Source organism: Hydra vulgaris, chromosome 07, assembly GCF_038396675.1.
Source record: "Hydra vulgaris chromosome 07, alternate assembly HydraT2T_AEP".
Taxonomy (NCBI): domain Eukaryota; kingdom Metazoa; phylum Cnidaria; class Hydrozoa; order Anthoathecata; family Hydridae; genus Hydra; species Hydra vulgaris.
Genome location: NC_088926.1, coordinates 27,785,001 through 27,807,704, shown reverse-complemented (window position 1 = coordinate 27,807,704; position 22,704 = coordinate 27,785,001). Strand labels below are relative to the sequence as shown.

The 22,704-nt window shown below is 26.4% G+C and overlaps 1 protein-coding gene across 5 annotated transcripts in view; it reads left to right on the top strand.

The window, feature by feature from the left end:
• Positions 1-11,003: 11,003 nt before the first annotated feature.
• LOC136082386 (uncharacterized) overlaps positions 11,004-22,704 on the top strand; it is a 19,947-nt gene continuing 8,246 nt past the window's right edge. For 2 of the 5 annotated variants that reach the window (XM_065801553.1, XM_065801547.1), the window contains exons 1-3: positions 11,004-11,149; positions 11,372-11,492; positions 12,501-12,561. The gene's annotated coding sequence lies outside the window, so the exon portion shown is untranslated. The remainder of the gene's footprint in view (positions 11,150-11,371; positions 11,493-12,500; positions 12,562-22,704) is intronic. The other 3 variants (XM_065801548.1, XM_065801554.1, XM_065801549.1) reach the window with 3 other exon arrangements.

Sequence of the window (22,704 nt, the reverse complement as noted above, 5' to 3'; positions counted from 1 at the left end):
ACGTTTGGTGAAAGGACTGCCCAGTTGCCTCAGTCCAAACTTTCCAGTGTATGGTGCTACTACTAAAAAGGTTACAATTGGATGTTGCCAAAATAGTTCTGAACTTCAATAGAGGATTGTGCATAGTGAAGGCCAGCTAGATTAAGACTTTGCGCACTGCAAGGCATGAATGAAGCTTAAGAATTTTTTTCGAGAATGATGGCCTGCACTCCTTTGTATGCACAAAACATATAAGCCCCGTTTTCATAGCCCTGGCCCGTACAATTTGGCTTTGATTTAATCCAATTTGGCTTAGCCCCTTCCTTTCTTGATCAAAAACATCTATAATCAGCATCTCAATGTTAGAGCCCTTATTTTTCTCAAGATTTTCTACTTTCAGAAAACACTCTTTTACTATCCATTGGTTTCCAGATCATTGGCCGACTAATTGAAAAATGAAAGTGATTTTATTCCGTATGAGACACGTCCGGAGTTCCATCAATAATAATGGAAAAATAAATGGTTGGGTGGACCTTTTCGATACAAGCAGCAAAAACCGTTTCACCAGATGCCATAATGAACTCATTTTAAGTTCTCTAGCTCAAATATTGTGCTTGTATTTTTGTTTCTTGTTCAGTTCCATCTAGAAGAAACTTCTTCTAGATGGAACTGAAAAATATGAACATAACATTAAAATAAATATTACATCTAGATTAATATTTTAAGTAATATTAAAATTATTTTATGAATATAAACTGCTAACACAACTTGAATACTTAGAATTCTCGAAGCTAAATGGAGAGTGACGTCCAAAACTTCATACCACTTATATGCCTCATTTCTTATTGATTTTTCAAATTATGAATTGATCCCGGTCTGATTTTTTAAGGCTTCAAAGGCTGATTTCTAGAAGATGTAGTGATTTCTGTGTTGAACAATGCACTGGTGGCTTTTAATCTTTTTTACTAAGTTTTGCATATTATCTTTTATTCCGCCTTTCTATATCAGGAGGAAAGACTAAAATCACGAGCCAAAACTATGCTTTTGTCAAAAAGCAGAGCACTGAAAGCAAACGAAAGCTTTTGCAGTTCCACTCCTGATAAGCAAGTCTCTGTTAGTCCTTCTTTCCGTAAATATAAGATTGTGAATAAAAAAAAAGGCTGTTAACCTATACCTTGACTACTCGGTCGGACGTAGAGTTATTAGGTTTTTGAACTTTATTGAAGCCACACTCTTCCAGTGTACGTTTGTTCTTGCATTCTTCGACAACTTTTTATGCAACTTTTTTTCTGCCTTGGGTCATGCTTTCGAAAATTAGAGATGACGTTTTTACTCTAAAATGTGTTATACTTATTTTTAAATAAAATAAGGAAATTTTTTTGAAATCGAAATGAATTTTTTAAAATAGAATTTAATTCTCAAAGGATTTAAAGAGAAAAAGAATTAAATCCAATTTCAGGATATCAATTTAATAAAAATCAATGTACTGAGAAATAATATTTGAAAAGTGTTGGAATGAGAGCAACTTAACTAATTTATGTAACAAAATATCGATAATATTTTAAAACAACCCTTTTGTTTAGATAAGTGTTATATAATTCGAATTTTAACTATATTTAAATTGGAGCCTTTGCAATCAGTCCTTCCACGCAGATAAAACAAAAATTGTGAAATTTCCATTTAACTTTTAACCTAAATTTCAATTTCATTTCATGTTATAAAATTCTAAAAATCTTTCAAAATATTTTTATCAAAAAAAAATCTTCTATTTTGTTTTAAATTTTTATTTAAAATTATGCAAATAATCTTCCTTTTTTGGAGAATTTGCCTGTTTAAAAGTTTGCCATTTGATAGTTTGCCATTTGATAGTTTACAATAAATACATATGTAAATGTAGGCCGGAGTAAGCAGAAGATTTAAACAGTCTAATCACCGAGCCCAGTTTACATATTGTCTGTGTTTGTATAAAAGCACATATGTAAATAATCCGTTTTAAAATACATATAAATTTTGCAAAGTGCTAAAAATGTCTTTAAAAAAACGTGAAACTATAGTATACTTTTACAAATTTAAAATAAAAGTACTATAAACATACATATACATTAATGCATACACATTTTCTATGTTAATGTTTAATAAGATATAATTTTTATGTGATAATAACAAAGTTCTTTTTTGTTTTTTTTTCTATTTTGAATTAAATTTAGAACTATAAATATTTGAAGTCTGTTGTAGTAAATTCTAATTGTAATAAGAGCCTTTTAGGTTCTGTTTCAAATCCAAGGAGTAGTGTTCTTTATGAGTATTATAAATTTGAACAAAATTTTTTATTGAGGGTTGCATGTGCTCCTTTTGTCCATGTGTCTAGGTAAAATGTACCCAGTCCCCCTCCTCTGGGTGGCCCTGATTATATATGAGAAAAAAGATTTGTACATAATAAGACTACTTAAAAATGAATAAACCTGTTTTTTTGCTTAAATTTGTATTTTAATGCAAAAATGTGGTCTTCCAAAACATTTTGGCAACTTTTTTACTACTCTAAAAAGTATTAAAATTAATAGTTATTGACATATCCTTTACTTTTTAGGATCATAGAACAGAGGTTTATTTAGGGTTGTTGTCTTTTTGAAATATCCATAAAATAGGCATATTTTCTGGCACTAAAGCCTATAACTTCTGCATATCTCTATCTATTACTTAGATATTTAACTTTGTGACTCATTTTCCTGACAACCCTAAACATTTAACTTCGCTACTTGATTTATTTCTGGTCTCTGATCATAGCTTGTGCCTAGTTTTTTCATTTTTCTCCTTTAGGTACTTCTGCTCATGCAATAATTTCTTTAAACCTTTTCTCTCGTACTTCCTTTTCGGAATCACCCTATCATCGCACTACTTACACTTATAATACTTATACACCGCAAATATTTGGGTTTTTGAAGCATACATTTCATTAAAGAAACGAGCACATATGGAAATAGCTATATACCATTTATATCCGACTACATCTAGAATTTGCTATGCCTGCATGAACACCACATCTAGAAGGAGATACTTTTAATATTTAATAAATTCAGAGAAGAGCAACGAAAGTTGCATATTGTATGAAAAATCTTTTGTATAAAGAGCGAATAAATAAACTTAATCTAACGACGCAGGAAATAGGAAGAAGTTGCGGAAATCTGATCCAAATTTTCAAGTTAGAAAATCATTTAGAAAAGGTAGTTCTTTGCAAATAGTTCTGCCTTATACTTGGAAGAGATAACAAAATCAGTTCATAAAACCAGTTATACCTCTTCCAAAGATAAGGCAGAACTATTTGCAAAGAACTTTTTTTCTAATTTGACTCTTGAATCTTATGGCAGTTTTTGTCATTCCATTACAATTAAACAGGTTAACCCATTGTTAAACGTTAAATTCACTACAGCTTCCGTTGCTAAAGTCATATCTCGATTTAACTCTTCTATGGCTTGTGGTTCAGACAACATTTCTGTCATAGTCTTACAAAAAAATTTTCCAAAATTCTCTTTAATTCTCTCTCAATTATTTAACAATTGCTTGACTTAGTCTCATTTTCCTGTTTGCTAGAAAATAACGTCTGTTGTTTCAATTTTTAAAAACTCCTGTAAACATTCTGATCCCTTCAACTATGGTCCGATAAGTCTTTTTTCTGTTATTAGAAAGGTCTTTCAGTCTTTTAAGAACAAATTTTTCACACATCATAATGAGTCAAAAAACTTACTAACAGACAATCAATACGGTTTTTGATCCCCTTGCTCTACGACTAATTTGCTAACTGGTGTGATGATTTCCAGTAACTTCTGGGGTAACTCAATATTCTATCCTTGGTCCTATTTTTTATTATCTACAATTATGATTTTCCCAACAACCTTATGTCTAAAGTAACTCTTTTTTTTGACAAATTAACTATATACTCCTATTATTATGCTCCTGTTTTGATGAAAAGTCTTCATATTTCGATCGCTTAGAACACAGCAGTCTATCTTTAATCTGATCTCACTTCTGTAACAGATTCGGGCTCACCGTAACTTGTAAATTTTAGCTATACAAAATATATTTATACAAAACTTAGTTATTTACTGCAAACAACTATTGCCGTACTGTTGACATTCCTATAATAATGAATGGCAACCCTCTCACTGTGTTTATTTCTATATGCCTTCCTGGATTATCGTTAACTGATAACCTTTCGTGGAAACCATAGAATGGAAATCGATTACTAAACTAGCATCTGATAAAATTGATTCTCTTTATTGTGCTTGCCATTTTCTCTCTCCTGATTTCATTCTCTTTTCTACAAATCTCTTACTTGTCCCTGTATGGAATACTGTGGTCATACTTGGGTTGGTTTTTCTAATGATGCTCTTTCTCTTCTAGACAAGGTCCAAAAATACATTCTCAACGTAGTTGGATCCGCTCTTTCTGCTAAGCTTGTGCCTCTTTCCCATCGTCGTAAAATTGCATCTATTTCTCATTTCTATAAATACTACCATGGGCGCTGCTCAAAGGAGCTATCGTCTTTAGTTCCATAAACTAAAACTCATTCTCGCTTGATTTGTCATTCAGCAAAGTCTCATTGATTTACAGCATATTTCCCTGCATGTTCTAAAAACTTTTATTTTTCTAGTTTTTTTCCTCCGCACTTTAACCCTTTGAAATTTTCTCCCATCTTTATATTTTCCAGACTCATACAACCTTCATGCTCTATAACTCTATTCTTTTTTACTCTATTTTTTTTTAGAGGTTACTTGCATGTATATATATATATATATATATATATATATATATATATATATATATATATATATATATATATATATATATATATATATATACATATAAGAGCAATTCTGTGAAAAAGAGGGAAAAAAAATCTTTTTATTAACTACTTAAAAATACATTTAGGCAAAAAAGTTATTTGATAAAATCATTTTATCAAACTATAACAAGGTTTTAAGATGCAAGGGTTGTAATAAAGGCGTTTTGACGTTTATTTTCATTCCGTTAAGTAGCGTTAAAAATCGTATCGTAAAACCATTAGTGAGAACTTTAATAATATTATAGTGCATTATTTAACATAATTTATATTGCTTTTAATAATCATTTATACATCGATGGTTGGGTTGTTTTATTTGTTGTTTGATGACCGTCACGACAAAAAAAAAAAAACATAAAAAATGCTTGTAAGTATAAACTATGAAACTCAGTATATAATAATATTAACATGTGCTAAATATAATCACCAAATTATGTCTGACGAAGTTGTTTTGTTCATAAGTGGAAGAAAGTAAACGTTACGACCGTCACACGTAAAGTTGGTATTTAGTGGTAGAGTTTAGTACTATTTAGTAGTATTTTAGTAGTATTTTATTTAGTAGTATTTAGTAATAGAGTAAGTTGTTAGTAGAGTGCGTAGAGTTGATTTTTGAAAAAAGTTTATAACTTTAATGCTGTAATTTTTTATACCAAAATATATGATAGTATTTCACATTTCTGGAAAGTTGCGAGACATTTGCATTTTCGGTTCATTTTTAAAAGCTTAAAAAGTTTTTTTATATGAAAAGTCAACGAAAGTGTATGCAAATATCTAACTTAGGTAAACTTCAAATTATGAAATGTTAAAAACATACTAAAATAGATATCAAGTTTTACAGTTTTACTGTTTATTGATAATTGCAGTGCGGCAAAATCTCTTCAAGATATGATCTATAGCACTCAGGGGCGGATCCAGGATTTTTATTGCCTTTAGCAAAAATGCCATAAATTTTTTTTTTGTCTTAAAAAAAAAAAAGTCCTTGCTTTTCACATTTGCCGACAGTTCTAAAAGTCCAAGTTTGCCGTCTGTACTTTATGATCTATATATGCCGATTTGCTTGCCTAAATGAACTAAATTTGCAAACATAATTAACCAAAGTTCATTGATAGGGTGCAGTGGGAGGTAATCACACATCATTTGCGCCAGTCTTGGATGTACAGTGGCTTATAGTGATACATGATGTCCCCTACCACTACATTCTTCTTCCAACCGTTCTGTGCAGAAGAACGTTACTTGATTTACGCGACGTTAAAACCATCTAGTTAAACTGAATACTTTTTAAAGAAATGATAGTTAACTTGTCTTCTATGACTTTTAATAATGACTAAAACCCTGACCGAACCCTTATCCTTAGTCGATGTATTTACATTTAGTTCTTGGTATTCCTATAGCCAGTCAATGTATTTATGCCAAATAATACACAAAACATTATCATATAAATTTATCTCTATATTTAAATCAACAAACTATTTGTTAAAAATATTTGTGAAAATGGTTTGTTCTGCAAAAAAATTGGAGGTTGATATTTGAAAATGCAATCTAAATTTGTTTAAAATTTAATTTTTTATTTTATTAAAATTTGTTTTAAAACACGTTATGCTTTATTTAATGGCTTACTTTATTAAATATATGAAAATTAAAATGTATACTGTAACAGTTTATATAAACTTATAAACACAAAGTATTTTGATATTTTTAATAATAAACTTTATTACTTCATTACAATAAACCTTATTGTCAAATAATGAAAAAAAGAAACAGGTTTTAAATCAAACTTTTTCAATAAAAAATATATTGCTTTAAATAAGGAATGCTTTTAAAATTTAAAAACAGCAAACTTTATGCATATTACAATTAACAACGATACAATTAACATATGTCAGCAAACAATAAAAGCAAAAAACTTTATCTTTAATCAAATTAAAGAAAAGCCATTGAACAGTATTGTCAAAAGGACTTTTTAATCCACCTATTTCAAATGATTTTGGATATTGACGAAAGTTTAAAAAAATAAAACACTGGCAAAAATTTCATATTTGTTAAGCAAATCACAACTTCAAAATACATTTTAATGTAAACAAGAGACTTCCTTGATTTCAAAGAACACCTAAAAAGTTTGTCTAAAGATACTTTTCTTAAATTTCTAAATTCTGTTTCAAGTAGTTCTGTAACAAATTTTCCTAACATAATATACTTGTAACAAAAATATTTCTCTTAATAGCGTTTTAATCAGCTAGACTATTTCTTTATGTGTATAATTTGTGAAATGCCTTGTGACATGTGTTGACATTTTATGACTATTTTCAGATTTTTTTCATGCATAATGCTGTATCGCAAAAATCCAAAACAACCTTTCTTTGCTTATCATTTAGATCTTTGAGGAAGCTTTTTGATCATTATTGATTTGAAAATATATGTCCACACTTTTTAAATTAAAAAGTTTCTATTATGTGACAGCAAGTTTAACAAAATCACCAGTCTTGTTGAAGTTTGAGATAGTAGAAGTTTCACGGTGATTAAGAAGAACATTGTAAGTATTATCAAAAAAAACGTTTTGCTTTCTGAGTCCATTATTTTGTATGTTTTTGATAACGTTGACAAAAGTCAAACAACAAAAGAGTTCCTTCTGTAGTTAACCAAGATTTTTCATAAAATGTTAGAGTTAGATTTTTATCACATAGCCTTTGGTTTGCTATTTGACTCTCTTATTGATTCTAAAGTTAAATAAATTTGATCACATAAAATTAGGAACTTATTTGTTTACAGGTTTTCACAACATTTTCAATAGAAATTTAGGACTATCTAACATATATTCAAACATATTTGTATTACAAGTTATCATAACATCTAAAACACTTTTCGAAAGAGAATTTATATCATTGGTTTTTCAAAAACAGCAACTTCCTGATACAATAACATTTTTGTAACATACACCTTGTCACAGAGAATAATAGTTCCTAGTAGAATTTTCCAAATTAAAAAAAAGTAGTAAAAAGTTTTATGCAACTTTAGAACAAACTAAAAATCAATCAAAGAGGAAAACTGTGCAAAATGTTATTTTGGTTTAACCTTTTTTTGATGTCAATCAGATCATATAATAAAGTGTTTTAAAACTCGCAATAGGTAAATATTCTATCAAAAGTTTTTTTTACTCTTTGTCTCTGGGAAATTTATAAATTTTTTAAAACGTTTTTAAATCGTTTCACTTCTTCAATGATAAATAACTTGCAGAACAGTAATAAACACATTTCACTATTTTTTATAAACATAGACAAATTACACTATTTTCATAATAGACTAAATAAAGAAACCAACAGACTTAATTCTTTATAATTATAAAACCTTTTCGTTTAGTGATTGCTATTCACTTCATTAAAAAAAGTTTAATAAACGGAAAGTTGATATTTAACCGAATTTGTGTCTTAGCTACACTTTTTTTTTTTTTTGCTACAGGTTCTCGCTTGATTACTTTTAGTCCCTATGTAAGACCTCCTTGTTAATAAAGAGGTCGTAGTTAAATAGGTTCAATGTATGATAAATTATCGGGGGTATGTATAGAGTTGTTTCAAAGTATGACACTTTGACTTTTGGTACAGTTGCTAAAGTCAATTTGCCATTTTTTTAAACTCCCAGTTTAATTTAAGTTGATACGCTTCGAAATGTTTGACATTCTTTTAAAATTTTATGGGCATGTGAGACAAAACCCCTTAGAAACATGGGATTTTCTGTGAAGCAATTATTTTTCTGAATGAAATATTTCCGTAACATAGTCAACTTGGCTCAGCTACGATTTTGAGTAAATTTTTGAAGCGCCGCATTTTGACTACTTGTAACCTCCATATCTTATTTAAATTATTTTTCTTTTTCGCATGAAAACAAATTTAAAAAAAAAAAAAAAAAAAAAAAAAAAACTGAGCTGACTGTTGCAATTGCTACACTTGCTACAGCCTGGATCCGCTCCTGGCACTTAATTTTATTTCATTTTAGTTTTTTATTTGTTATATAGTTTTAGAACACATGTTAAACATGTCTGCGTAGTCTAGTGGAGAGCACGCCGGGATTGAGATACGGAGGTTCCTACTACTTCGGCTCCTACTACTTTTTTATTTTCTATTTATTTTTCATTAAATCTTTTTCAATTTTTCTAAAATACAAAATAAAACACTTTCGAAGAAAGAAGTTTGTTTTGAAAGAAAGAAAGATGCTTTTGTTTTGCATTTTAAATGACAAAAACTAAAAAATTAGGCAAGCTAATGGTTTGAAATTGCCACGCGGCGACCATAACTTTTTTAAAACAGTACGGGGGGTTTAAAATACATATTTATATTAAGAACATAATTGAAAACTTTAATTTTTTGTTTTTAATAAACCATTTTATTAAGTTTATAATTTTTAAAGTTAATAAAAAGTTAAAAATACCTAATATTAAGGTAATAAGGAAGTTTAGAAACTAGAAAACCATCAATACGTGTTTGTTTAATATAGTCATACAATTAAAAACTATCGAAAACTGTTATGTTTTGTTAATTTGTTAAGAAATGTGTAAATAAAATTTTCTTTTATTTTACACTTTTAGACATTATTACTTTTTAAGCAGTTAGGAATTTTTTTAAAAGCACAATCCGTAACGATTCGTATTTTATCTATTTGAAGGAAAGTCTTTGCAAATATCTAACAATAAACATCAAGTTATGTAAATTATATCAAACTTTACAGATTTACTTTTACTTGAAAATTTCATTTCGGCAATTTCACCTTAATTTTGATTAATAGCATTTATATGTCTTTTTATAAAGTTTAATAAGTCTTTAGTTTATCAAACAGTTTTAAAAGATGATAAAGAATGCCAAAGTGGTGAAAGTGTTTCGTGTGGGTTCAAAACCTTTCGCTTACGCACTTAATTATTTTTTTTAATTATTTCTAGTTTTCTAAAATACAAACTAAAATATTTTAAAAGGGCTTTTAATATTATATGCATAAAATATATAAATATATTACATACAAATATATTACATAAAATATATAAATATATTACAAACGAAAAGGTGAGAATTATTTAAAAAGCTTTTTAAAATTTCTAAAAACATAAAAACACCATCGGAAATTTTTTGCGCGCAAGTCGTGATAGAGATACTTACGTTACAAAAATTAGTTAAGGCGGTGTGTTTAATACGCATTAAAGAGACAACTTTCTTTCTTATAAAAAAAAGATTTTACATGGAAACTTTACTTTTCCTCAAAAGTAACGGAACAAGAGTCCTAAAATGCTGTAGATGGTCTAAAAAAAATTAACAGAAACTTGTAATAGAAAAAAATAATACGGTCCCTCCCCGCATTTTTTTTTTTTTGGTTCTGTTTTTTATAGAGGTTATAAGGTATTGAACTAAATCTTTAACTCAAAACAAAGACTTTTTATTTTGCTTTTTTTTTGATTTATCGAAATTAATAAAATGGTCAGAGTGAAATATACTTATCATGACCAAGTATACCACGGCATTAATTTTTGCCAAAAATCTTTCAGCGCGAATTGATCGCGCGAATATTAAAAGTAAATGTCGTGTAGACTGGAATATTTTAACGTTTGGTTCAGTCTACACTAAAATATGGAGTTACGTAACCAAGAATCATGGTTTAATTGGCCAAAAGTTGTATGTTTCAATGTGTTAATATGTTGAAATAGGAGTTATATTTTTTGTTCATGGAAGAATATATGTATTTTTATACATTCTTCGCATTATTTTAATCATAATAAATAAATCAACAAAAATATGCTCGATAAACCATTTGAAATTGATACTTGCATTAAATATCTTTCTTTTTTGCTAGAGATTTTGAAAGTTGATAAATATATCTTGAGATATCTTTTTTTTTCTTGTAAAAATTGATATTTTTGATTTTCAAATAGTCTTAAAACCTAAAATAATGAATTAACTTTAAAATCTCTAACTAAATATAGCACGGCTGTTTCACGCAATTTAAAATTGGCATTACGTCACGAGTTTAGCAAGAAAAGTTTCCGCATATAAAGTATAAAAATTCAATAACTTTAAAGTAATACTTTTTTTTTTCTATAAACGTTTTCATGTTTAAATAAAAATAATATGATAGATCTATCTTTTCTTGTTAAATAAATATTTGCATGAAACGGAATAAAAATAAACATTGTTTAAATATTTTATATGATTTTGGATCACTTTTCTTGTTATTGGCGATTTTTACGGAAAACTTTTCTTGGGCCAACTAAGATTTGATAGCATAGCTACATGGTTGATGGTTAAAATTTGTAATACTTTGCAATGAATGTCTATTCTATCAGATTCCTACGTTATCCGTGTAATTTTTTTACTATAACTCAATTTTTAATGCATTTATACTTTTAAATTTATTTCATTTAAATGTAAAATATTAACTTTTTGATGGATGAGGTAAGTTATTGAAATTTCAACCTTTTATGCAGATGAAGATATAGAAATGATTTTATGTACCTCTTGCTATGTTATCTAATATGTTTTTAAACTTGGTATACTTAGTATGTTTTATAACCAATTTTTTTAGTTTTACGCTTAAACTTGTGTTGACATTTCTAAGCGATGACGTAACTTTATTGCTTTACTTCCCAAGCTATTTACTAACGAATTTTATTGAAACAACTGTTTCGGCGAGACAAATTTTGGAGGTATAAAATAAACAAAGTTACGCAAAGTTATTTTTCATGATATTAACAATAAACAAATTATTTATGACAATCCACAAAAACGAGTTATCAAATTATTTAAATTGCCTATATTATGTATATTTATAAAGAATGTGTTATTTTTCAAGAAATTATTATACGTTGGAAAGCAAAAATAATACGAAACTTTTAATTTTTTTTTTTAAACAAAAAAAATCTTTTTTAAGAAAAGTTTTTTAACAAAAAAAAAGTTAAAAATATCGCAAAATAAAATTTTGCGATATTTTTTTTCCGCCTATTATAGTGCCTGTTTCCCTTCACATTTGATGTAACTAAAATAAATATGTTTTATAATTAGTCTAACTATGTTTATATTACATATAAGTCAACAGAAATATTATTTTTTGATTATTTTTGCTAAAAAGTGCCATTAGAATTTCGAAATTCAGCCAAGTTCGTCATTTTGTGCGTTTATTTAAAAATCAGAGCAAGCTGTAAATAATTCATTAAATATTAAAATATAAAACATTTAATTCGTGTTCATATTCTTTTTACAGAACGAAATTATCTTAAATATTTTAAAAGTTATGCAAATTTTAGTAACACCCCTTATGTTATTATTTTGAAAAAATAACAAAAAGCCGAATGTCCACTTTGAAACAGCCGTGATAGACCTAACAATAAGGACCTTTTGCCAAATTTTTTTATAAATGAAGTAAAAGATAAGCATGAATTTATCTCTAATGTTTCTATGTGACTTTTTGATTAATTTTCATAAAATTGGCAGCCATTTAAAAAAAATATTCTTTTATTTGATTAAAAAAAAAAAACTTTTTTTAAGGCTTTATCTTGAATGTTAAAATGTAATTGTTATACAACTTTTTATTTATTTATTTGTCACTTGACATATAAAAAATTTTTTAAAAAATTTTAAATGTCAAGTATTATCAACTATAAAATTAAAAATTTCATAGTTGATAAAATATATTTCATAAAAATAATATTTATTAGTAGGTATTAATGTTTACAAATATCTTGACTTGCAACGTGTGAAATCAGATCATTTTATGAAGTAAGTTTATGTTTATTCTACGTTATTGCGTTATTAGGATATTTAAACACACTAATTACTACTTTTTATTTTGTTTGGCTGAGGTAAGCAGGCTTTGTGAGAAAAAAAAAAATGCTTGAAAGTTTTTGAAGTTCCAAGTTTTATCTTTTTATTATTAGATCTTCATATTTGTTTATATTATTTATTATTTTTACTTTTATATTTTTGTTTTGTTTTCTGTTTTATTTCGTATTCATGAATTTCAAAGTTATGTTGATTAAATTTTAAAAATTGTCTGGATTTTATTCTGCAATTTTTTATGTATAGTTGTATTGTAACTTCATTAAATATTTTTATGAAGGATAAATTTTTTACTTGGTCACATGTTATTAACTTATTATTAAGTTATTATTAGATTGAAAAACATTTTGATTATCAAAGTTTATTATTGATTACAACAGTTTTATTATTGAAAGACCTCCCGGAATGTAAAGACTGGTACTACTGTAAATAAAAAGTATAAACAGCTACAAAATAGTGTTTTAGGAATTGTACTTAGTACATTCAAACGACTATTTGAATATGTTACATTATATGAGTAATGATCTGAAGTGTTCACAAATTTTCTATTTTTACAGATTTAAGTGTTTTATATTATTAACTTTTCATACAAATGTTGGTGTATATCTTAAAAAACTGTGTTTCTCTCATTTATATTCATTAAAATCCATTTATATGTTGCATGTTCAAAAACAAAAACAATTTAGTTTGTTTTTCAAGTTTGTTGTGCAAGGCTGCTCAGTTTTATGGCTTTTTTTTAAAAAAAATTGTGCTGGCAAACATCAAAAAGAATGTTCAAGCAACAAGTTTTTTGGTTTCAATTTATTTTTGAATATCCTTTTGCATTTTGATTATATCTCGATTTCAGAAATTATATTTGTGCAAATTAATTAATACTAGCAGAATGATACCCGTAATACGGGTTACGGTCGGCCTGTTACTTAATTTATAGTGACTGTTTTCCACAATTTAAAGTTGCGAAACCTTAACTAATACTCTGTAAGAAAAACGCCTTCAAATTAAAAAATTAAACCATCTGTAAAATTAAAATAAATTAATTTACCAATTATTTAACGTTATTTGAGTAATTTACAACTGACATAGGTCATACCAGTGTATGGCCGAACCATTTTCCTAGACATTACTAAGTTCAACACAATACGTTTTTAGTTACTGACACAAAATAATAACACTTCATCATGCCTTAAATTGACGAAAGATTAAAGCTAAATTCTTGTTATATTTTTTATACATGAACTTTAATTAATAAGATTTTTATGAAGTGAACGTAATTTATTTATGAATTATATAGCGATTTTCATAGCAAAAAAATAAAGAGTTTAAAAACCAATATTACTGAGACACGAATCAATATCTATTAATTATAAGATAAAAGTAAAAAAATATTTTTTGATTTTGATGAGATCTTGAGGGTCCTCTTTGGAATTTAAATTCTTGACAGGTCCTAATATTATTAGTATATTATTTTGCTTCTTTTAAGTATCAAGTTGATATAGTTTAGAAAAAAAAAATTTGAACAATATTAGGACCCATCAAAAATTTAGAATCCAAAGAGGAACCTCAAGAACTCATCTAAACTAAAAAAAAAAAGAGTAAGATTCTTTTTTCACCAAAAGATATTGATTTGCTGCTCAGGCAAATCAAATTTCAAAAATTTTCAAAATTGCTCTACCCTAATGTGTATTACAAATTGTAAAAAATATGTAAACTTTGATCTTTTATATTGCATTAATGCGTCATATGACAAACCTAAAATAAAAATTGTAACAGATAAGTAGACATAAAAGAAAAACAAAACAAACAAACTGGAAAACAATTTACCTGCTTTTTGGTAGCCTGTTGTCATACTTAAACTGCTGTCATGATGCAACTTGTCGGTGTTGTTCTATGACGTTATTTCACACGTTGGCTTTTAGTAAACTTTAGTTATATTTAAAAGAAATAACAATAGATTTAAAATATTTTAACTAAAAAGAAAAAAAAATGCTTCAAGGAGCCAAACTAAAAACATTAAAGATAAAAAATCAAATAGATATAAATAAATTGCATTTATATAGCTAAATAGTCTTGGCTTATAGTAAATTTAAAAAGCAGTGTTTTCAATAAATTAAACTACTAATTAATTATTTTTAACAAATAGAATGTAGCATCCTATTATGATGATTGGGTAGTGAATCAATTTAACTATATTCAAGTTTAATTGGTGAAAAACAAATAAAATTTAAATTAAAAAAGACAAAAACAAACCAAATACAAACAATAGTATATTATAAAAAATAAAAAATTACAAATTAAAAAAAAATTTTTTATTGTCTTCTATCTTCACTGATAGAAGACATTTACAACCTTTTGGTTGCTGTTTTTTCTTCGGTGTCTCCCAACACCCCGGTATGGATGAGCCCTCCATTTGAAGGATGGCTCATCCATACCGCCATTACTTTGCCACTTATTGAAGGACCTCTCCGAGAGAGGCCCTGGGTGTTGGGAGCGATATCTTTTGTATTCCTCAAATGTTAACGACTCTAAAATTACAAATAGAAGGATATAATAAAATTTAAAAATATTTACAATTTTTTTTAATCAAAATATAAAGCATAACCTCACCATTTTCACAGGATGAAGAGGATGCTAAAAATAAATTTAAAAAAAGTAAATTAAAAAAAGTAAAACTTGTGAGAAATTTAATTTTAATAAAAATATGAGTAAAATGCAAACAGTTTAAAAATGTCATATTTATATTAAATAATTCTTTCACCTATTGCACATATTTCTCCGTAAAAAATATATAAAATTTAAAACACAGCCCTACCAGTTATGCTTCTACCAGACACTAAAGACAAAAAATATACCTCAGAATAATTGATAGAACTATATTTACATATAAATAAATATTTAACTATAATTTTTTTTACCTATTCCCCTCATTTCTTCCATGAAGTTGTCTAAAGTAAGATAAAAGATAACTGAAGCTAAAACTAATTAAAACTAAACTAAAATTAACTATAAACTAAACCAAAACTAAAAAAAACTTTAAATTTTAATATCTGTACCTCAGAAGACAAAGGTCGGTTATCCAGTTTTTTGTGAAAATGAGTTATGTATGAGACCTTTTTAATTTTTTCAGTATCTACATAGGTATAAAGACTGTTTTCCTGCAACAATGTGAAACAAAGTTTTGTCAATATAAAGGGTCTGGTGTCCCCACAATGTTCAAAGGAAAAACGTCTGTAGTTCAGAAATGACTTTTCACTTTTTTTAATTTCACTTTTTATTTTTGTCAAAATTATATTTCATGTGCCTCAAGACAAATTAAATAAAACATAAATTTAACCATAAAGAATAAAAAAGCCAATAAAGACTAATTATTTTACTATTTACTTTCTCCTGGACAATTTCTAAAACGTGACAACTGACTTGGACTACTGAGTGTACAGATATAAATGCTTTATTTAACTATACTAATCACATAATTTATACTTAGTTTTTTTTCCAACTCTCCTAAAAAAAAAAAGAAAATAAAGCTTTAGTACTTGAAGTTTTAAAATTCCAGTTACAGTACAAATAAACAAATTCCTATTAGCAATTACTTTAATAGCAAAAACACTGACTTATTTCAGTCTTCAATTCTGTGTCTAAACAATAAAAGCACTTAAATGTATAGACGTTAAAATATCTACTTAACTTTTTAAAAATAAATTCACTAAACTAATGTAACTAATACCTTTATTAGCTCTCTCTTGATCAACTAAAGAAAATAAATTTTAATTAAACTAACTTGAGGTAAAATAATAAGAAGCTGTCTTAATGAGAATTTTAAATTTCTTCTCTATTATTGACAATATAATTTTTAAAAAGTATTACCTTAGTTAAGCCCAAGAACAATAAGTTCTTGGGCTTATTGGATAAAAATATAAAAACCTACTGTTTTACTTTCAAGTCAAAAACAATATTTTAAAAAACATTTTAGTTACTTTATAAAAAAATAAAAATCCTTTTAAACATACTACCTCTCTCTTCATTGTTGTCAACTAAACAGAAAAAGAAACAAACAACTGATAGTAAATTTTCCCTTTGGTAGTAGGTTATTAAATAGATTAAATAGATCAAAGATCTATAATCTCCTCTAACAGTCTACAACATTATCATTAAACTATAACTGTTTTTGACAACCTGGTGTAATTTAACATAGATATATTTTTTTTCAAATGACAAAAATTATTAAAGTACATTATATAAACATAGAACATATGTAGTGATAGTGGATTTAATCCAAAAATAGAAAGAACCGTTAGAAAAAAGCTTACTGCTTTTAAATCTACAAAAATTTCCAACTTACATTTTTCTATCTACATTTATCTATAATAAAATATGAATTAATGAGTTACCATTATTTAAAGTTGATCCAGAAGCAACTAAAATAAATCACCAAATAAAAAGTTTATTTATATAATCTTGACAATAATGTTGAAATAAACAATATTTATTGCTTGAAAAGTTAAGTAACAAATATAGTTCAAGTATATTAAAATAAATGTACGAAGTTACCTGTTGTGGCTGGTGCAACTGAAGTTATAACTAAATAAAAAAATATTTAATAAAATAGCTATTTTATCTATCTTATCTATTTTATCCTGATGATTATGTTTAAATAAACAATATTTATAGATTCTTTTTAAAATAAATTAAAAAACATTACTATTTGCTGTAAAATAAAATAAAAGACATTACTACCACTTGCACCAACTGATGATGCTACCACGCCTAAATGACAAAATTTATTAAAACATTTAAAACATATTCAATGCTTTAAGAATATTCAAAAGAAGTTTTTAAATCTACAAAATCTAAGTCCTTACTGAGTTCTACCTGTCTGTCTAAAAATAAAAATTGAGATAAAATTATATACAATAAAATTGTTAATGCTACATTTGTACTCAAATAAAATCTAAATGATAAAACTTACTTAAGTCGCTGTCAGCTAGCCTGTCTAAAAAAAAATTTGTATTCTCATTAATCCTAATCTATAATCTATAAATAAACTTACTAATATAAACGATAAATAAACTTGAACTAATATAAACTATAAATAAACTGCTATATACTATATAAACTAATATAAACTATAAATAAACTAATATAACTATGTTACTAATATAAACTATAAATAAACTACTATACACTATATACTTACTAAAAAGGCCTTCAGCTCCTTCTAACTGCTCTGAAAAAATGAAACAATACTTGCTTAAAATGATCTAAAAAGACTGAAGACAAAACTGAAACACTTTACTAAAAAAGAAACATTGTACTAAAAAAAATTTTTTTACGAGTCATTTTAGTTTTAACTTCTTCTAAAAAAAAAAACAGAAAAATAAAAACAACGAACAACAAACAAATTTTAGTTTTTAAACAATGAACAACATCAGTTCCACTTGAAACTAAAAATTTATCAGCTCTAATCGGCTGGAAGACCTTGCTTGAAAGACCGCGTGGAGTAAAGAAACGCTTTTAGAAAAGCCTAGAAAGTTCTTTATTAAAAAAGAAAGTGAAACGACACTAACACTATTGAATTACAGTATTCATATTTAGAAGATTAGATAAATTACAGCATTCATGTTTAGATTGTACTAAAAAAACTAGTTTTACCAGACATTTTATTTCTAACTTCTTCTAAAAAATGAAAACAGGCTATAAAAATTAGAATAATAAAAACAACCAACAACACACAAACGATTATTTAAATGTTTGTTTTAAACAATGAACAACATCAACTCTTCTTGAAAATAAAAGCACATCATCTCAAATTCGCAAGCTGACTTAACTTGAAAGACCGCATGGAAAATGTAACCGCGCATAAAAAAGTCTATAAACTACTTAAAAACTAAGAAATAGTGTATTTTACAGAATACAGAACCGTAAGTAACAATACGAACAATAGGCGAAACATTTGGTGAAACTATGCGCACTATTCATTACCGTATTAATATTTAGATATATATTTTAGACTTGGATTTTATTCATATCATTTCAAGATATTTTCATATAACCTGCATAAAAAAGATAAGATATTCAAAATATGAAAACATTTTATTTCTATTAGTTTTTATAAATATTGCAGGTTGTAAAAATATCAATAAGATGACACCTTCCTTAATGTTATGCTTTTTGGTTGTTTTTTTTTTCATAAATTAAGGCGTAGATGTATATAGTAGTTCTATTGGTCCTACTCAATAAGCTCTTTCAAATACTATGTCCTCCACATTTCACAATTATTTTTCAACACATTACTTGAACAGCCTTATAGCTACAAAATCATTACCCCCAGGTATAGTTTTAAAACAATAAAAACAAACAGGATCAAAAGTTTTTGTTAATTCAACATTTTTCTGTATTTAAGACCGGTAGTCTAAAAGGGCGTGAAAAAAGAAATGAAGATAAGTTAAACTCATTATTTGTATAATATTAATAGTTTAATTGAGGAGCTAAAAATATTTGAGAGTATAATTTTAATACATTATAGTGTACACTATTAAAATCTCTAAACTTAAAGTAAACATGTTTGAATCTGTACATTGGCTCAAAGGCCAGGTTTGCTAGATGGTGGAGCTTTGTGTCCCATGGGAGGGAAATAAGTTGATATAAAATTTATTAACTATATTTTCAACAACAACAACAACAAAATAATCATAGATAAATTTTATTTATCTCTCAGTATTACATAATTTAAAAAGTTGTATCATAATGATTGAATTTTTGATTTAATTATTAATTGAATTTCTAAAATCCATCAATATAATCAATCTGTAGATAAGTAGCATATACCAATTATACATATAGTGTGCCTATTTTATACAATCATAGATTTTAAATCTTAAAGTTTTTAAACTTTAAAAATATGTAGAACCTAGTTTCAGCTTCTGTCACGCAAGTACATGACACTTTTAATGATCAAATTGTTTTCTTGAATTGTTTTATAAAATCATTTTATAAAATCGCTTCGGTTAGATTCATCTAGAGAAAAAAATTTAAACAAAATAATAAATTTGAACCAATAAAATTTAGAAATGAACTTCCTTCACCGTTTTCATTAAATGCCAACTTACATAAAAAAAAACTAATACTAAATAAAGGCACTTTTTAGACAATGAAAACTGAAAAAAGTCTACTTTAGAAATCTTAATGAAAGAACAAGAGAAAATAGTAACAAAATTAACGATGAAAAAAAGTATATATATAAGTATATATTACTATAGTAAAATACTAACAAAATTAGCAATAAAATTTACACTCACTTTAATACCATTAAAGTTAAAATTGATATAAAATTAAATAAATTCAAAAAATTAAATCCTTGAACAATATATGTTATAAAAACACAAACTAACATAAATATAAAATCATATATAATACTAATAAATATCAACAAGCATTGTCTAACTGTACATTACCAGCTACTAATGCAATTTGGTATCTAAATTAGTAAGAACAAACCATATTTAAATATTTTTTACAAGACTATAATTGTCATCATAATAGTTGTTCCAATATTTCCAATATTATAGGGTTGAAATACTGGAACCACTAATATTATTATCATTTATTATTTAACTTTTTATTTCGCTGATTAAACAATATTACAATTTTTCATATAAAATAAATAGCATCGTAAACATAAAAAACCTTTATAAAAAACGTTTTTAATCTTTTTAATTTATAATATATATAAACTGTTATAATCAGTCAGGGACTCAAAGAAGGTAAGGATGATGCGTTTATCATCACAACCTTTTCGTAGAGCCCCTTTAGTCACTCATTGAAATAAAAATAAAAAAACACTTTAATTTTTAAAGAAAAATAAAAAATTTAATAAAATTAAAACACATAAGAAGAAGAAAAAAATGAAAAAAAAGAAAAAATACAAAAAAATCTGAAAACAAATACTGTAAACTATAATATATATGTCAGGAATTAAGGAGATGCATTTTAGTTTGTTGTTTAAGCGATGAAATGCTTTTTAGGTCTTTAATATTTTTATTTTGGAAACGATTCCATATTGATGGATCACGGTTTGTAATTAGAAAACTTGACTGCTGTGATTTAATTTTTCCTAGTTGATAATATGACGACAATTATAGTCATCTAAAAAATAGTATATATAAAAAATAGATCTATTTTAGATTTATTATATGTAAAAAAACCAAGTAACATTTAAACTTGAATAATTTTTAGTTTTAATATGAATTTAAATTGTTAAAAAAACTAAGCTCTAAACAAGCTAAACGAGTTAAAATAGATTTTTACAGAAAAATTAAGTTTAAGCAGCGACCAAAAAATAGTCAAGTATAAAGAAAGTAATAATAATAAAAAATTTTTTTTATCATTTTGTACAGTTAGAAATTCTCAAAATTTATTTCAAAAAATTACACAAATCACTCAATGTTACAAGTAAAAGTTTTAGCCAAAATACAAACTAAAACATTTAGTAATAATTGTTTAGCGTATTTATTTACTAATAAAAAAAAGGCATTTATTTATTGATTTAGATCAGTAATATGGTTGCAACATTAATTTTTACAAAAATAAACTAAAAAAACAGTTGCTATATAAAAAAAATTATGTAGCTAAAAACCGCAGCCAAAATAAAATCTCTGAAATTTCTTAAAACTTGTGGCACATGCGCACCTTAACATAACGCTCGTAAACGACCGTGTTTGCTGTTAAACAAGCTATGCAAATTGCAGTGTGTGTAGATTTATGAAATAGAATTTACAAATTGAATGAAAATAGAACATGTATGATAATTTGATAGGACAGTTGTAATTTTTAATTTTTGTTTTTTAGGTACCTTTAGGTAACCTTCAACTTCAAATCAATTTAAAATAATTTTCATAGTCGCATTTTCTAAGAAAAATTGTCCCTTTATTTTATTTACTAATTAGATTACTTATATTTCATAATTTCTTTAAATTTTTTTGGAGATTTTTGGTGTTTTACAAAATTTTAAGTTTAAAAAATTATTTTACATATTTATATTTATTTTACATTTTTAGTTTTTTAATAATTAATTTTTATTCAGAAGTACAATTATAATTGTCCATTTATGCAATTATAATTGTCCAATTTTTGTAATATTTTTTATAGTTAATATATATTACAAAAATTAGTTAAAATATAGTTAAAAAAAATGAGAATGAGTTACATAAACATACGCTTTGTTTTCTTATAAATCAAATTCAAGTTTAGCGCAAAATGTCTGACCGATAGAAACCATTCACAAAAACTTTTGATATTGATTAGTCTATTAAAATTTAACTGTTATTTTCACATGGTTTCCACTTACTATGACTGTAAGTGTGAAAACACGCGCAAACTGGCAATCGGTAGATTTTTGAACAAAAATTAACGCCGTTATTGCGTTAAAAAAGTTGGTCGTTAAAAAAGTTTACAAACAGTGAAATCTGCGCGTGCGCTAAATAATGACTACTTTTTTAACGCTTAACGGCGTTAAAAAGTTAGCCCGTTAAAAAAGTTTTCAAAATGGATACTCTTTTTTCTGCGCAAACCTATTCGCGATAAATGTTAAAAAATAAATATATAGTAATAATATCAATGATGTATTAAATATATTAAACAAAATTTGATGATATACATTTGATAATATTTTAGGCTGGGGGGAGGTCATTTTTGAATAAAAAAGGCAGTTTATAGTAGCAAATGAATTCATTTTTAAAGTATGCAATGTGTTCATTTGCTACTATAACAGAGGGCAATTGGTAGGAAACAGAGGGCGATTGCAACAAAAAGGAGGGTCAATCGCACCCAACCCCCCTCCACCCACGGTACATACCTGTGGTATACATATAATATATTCTAAACTTTTCCATTACAAGTAACAACAGCACCATTTTGTTTAAAGCTTGTGATTGTAGCAGATCCAAGCCAATCATGCTCTTATTGGGCCCCTTTACGACCAATTTTTCTACAATTTTTTAATAAAACTTTGTCACCTATTTTAAATGAAAATGACTTACACCCTTTTATCTGTTTAGAAGCATAATATTTTTGCATTTTTGTTTGAGCATT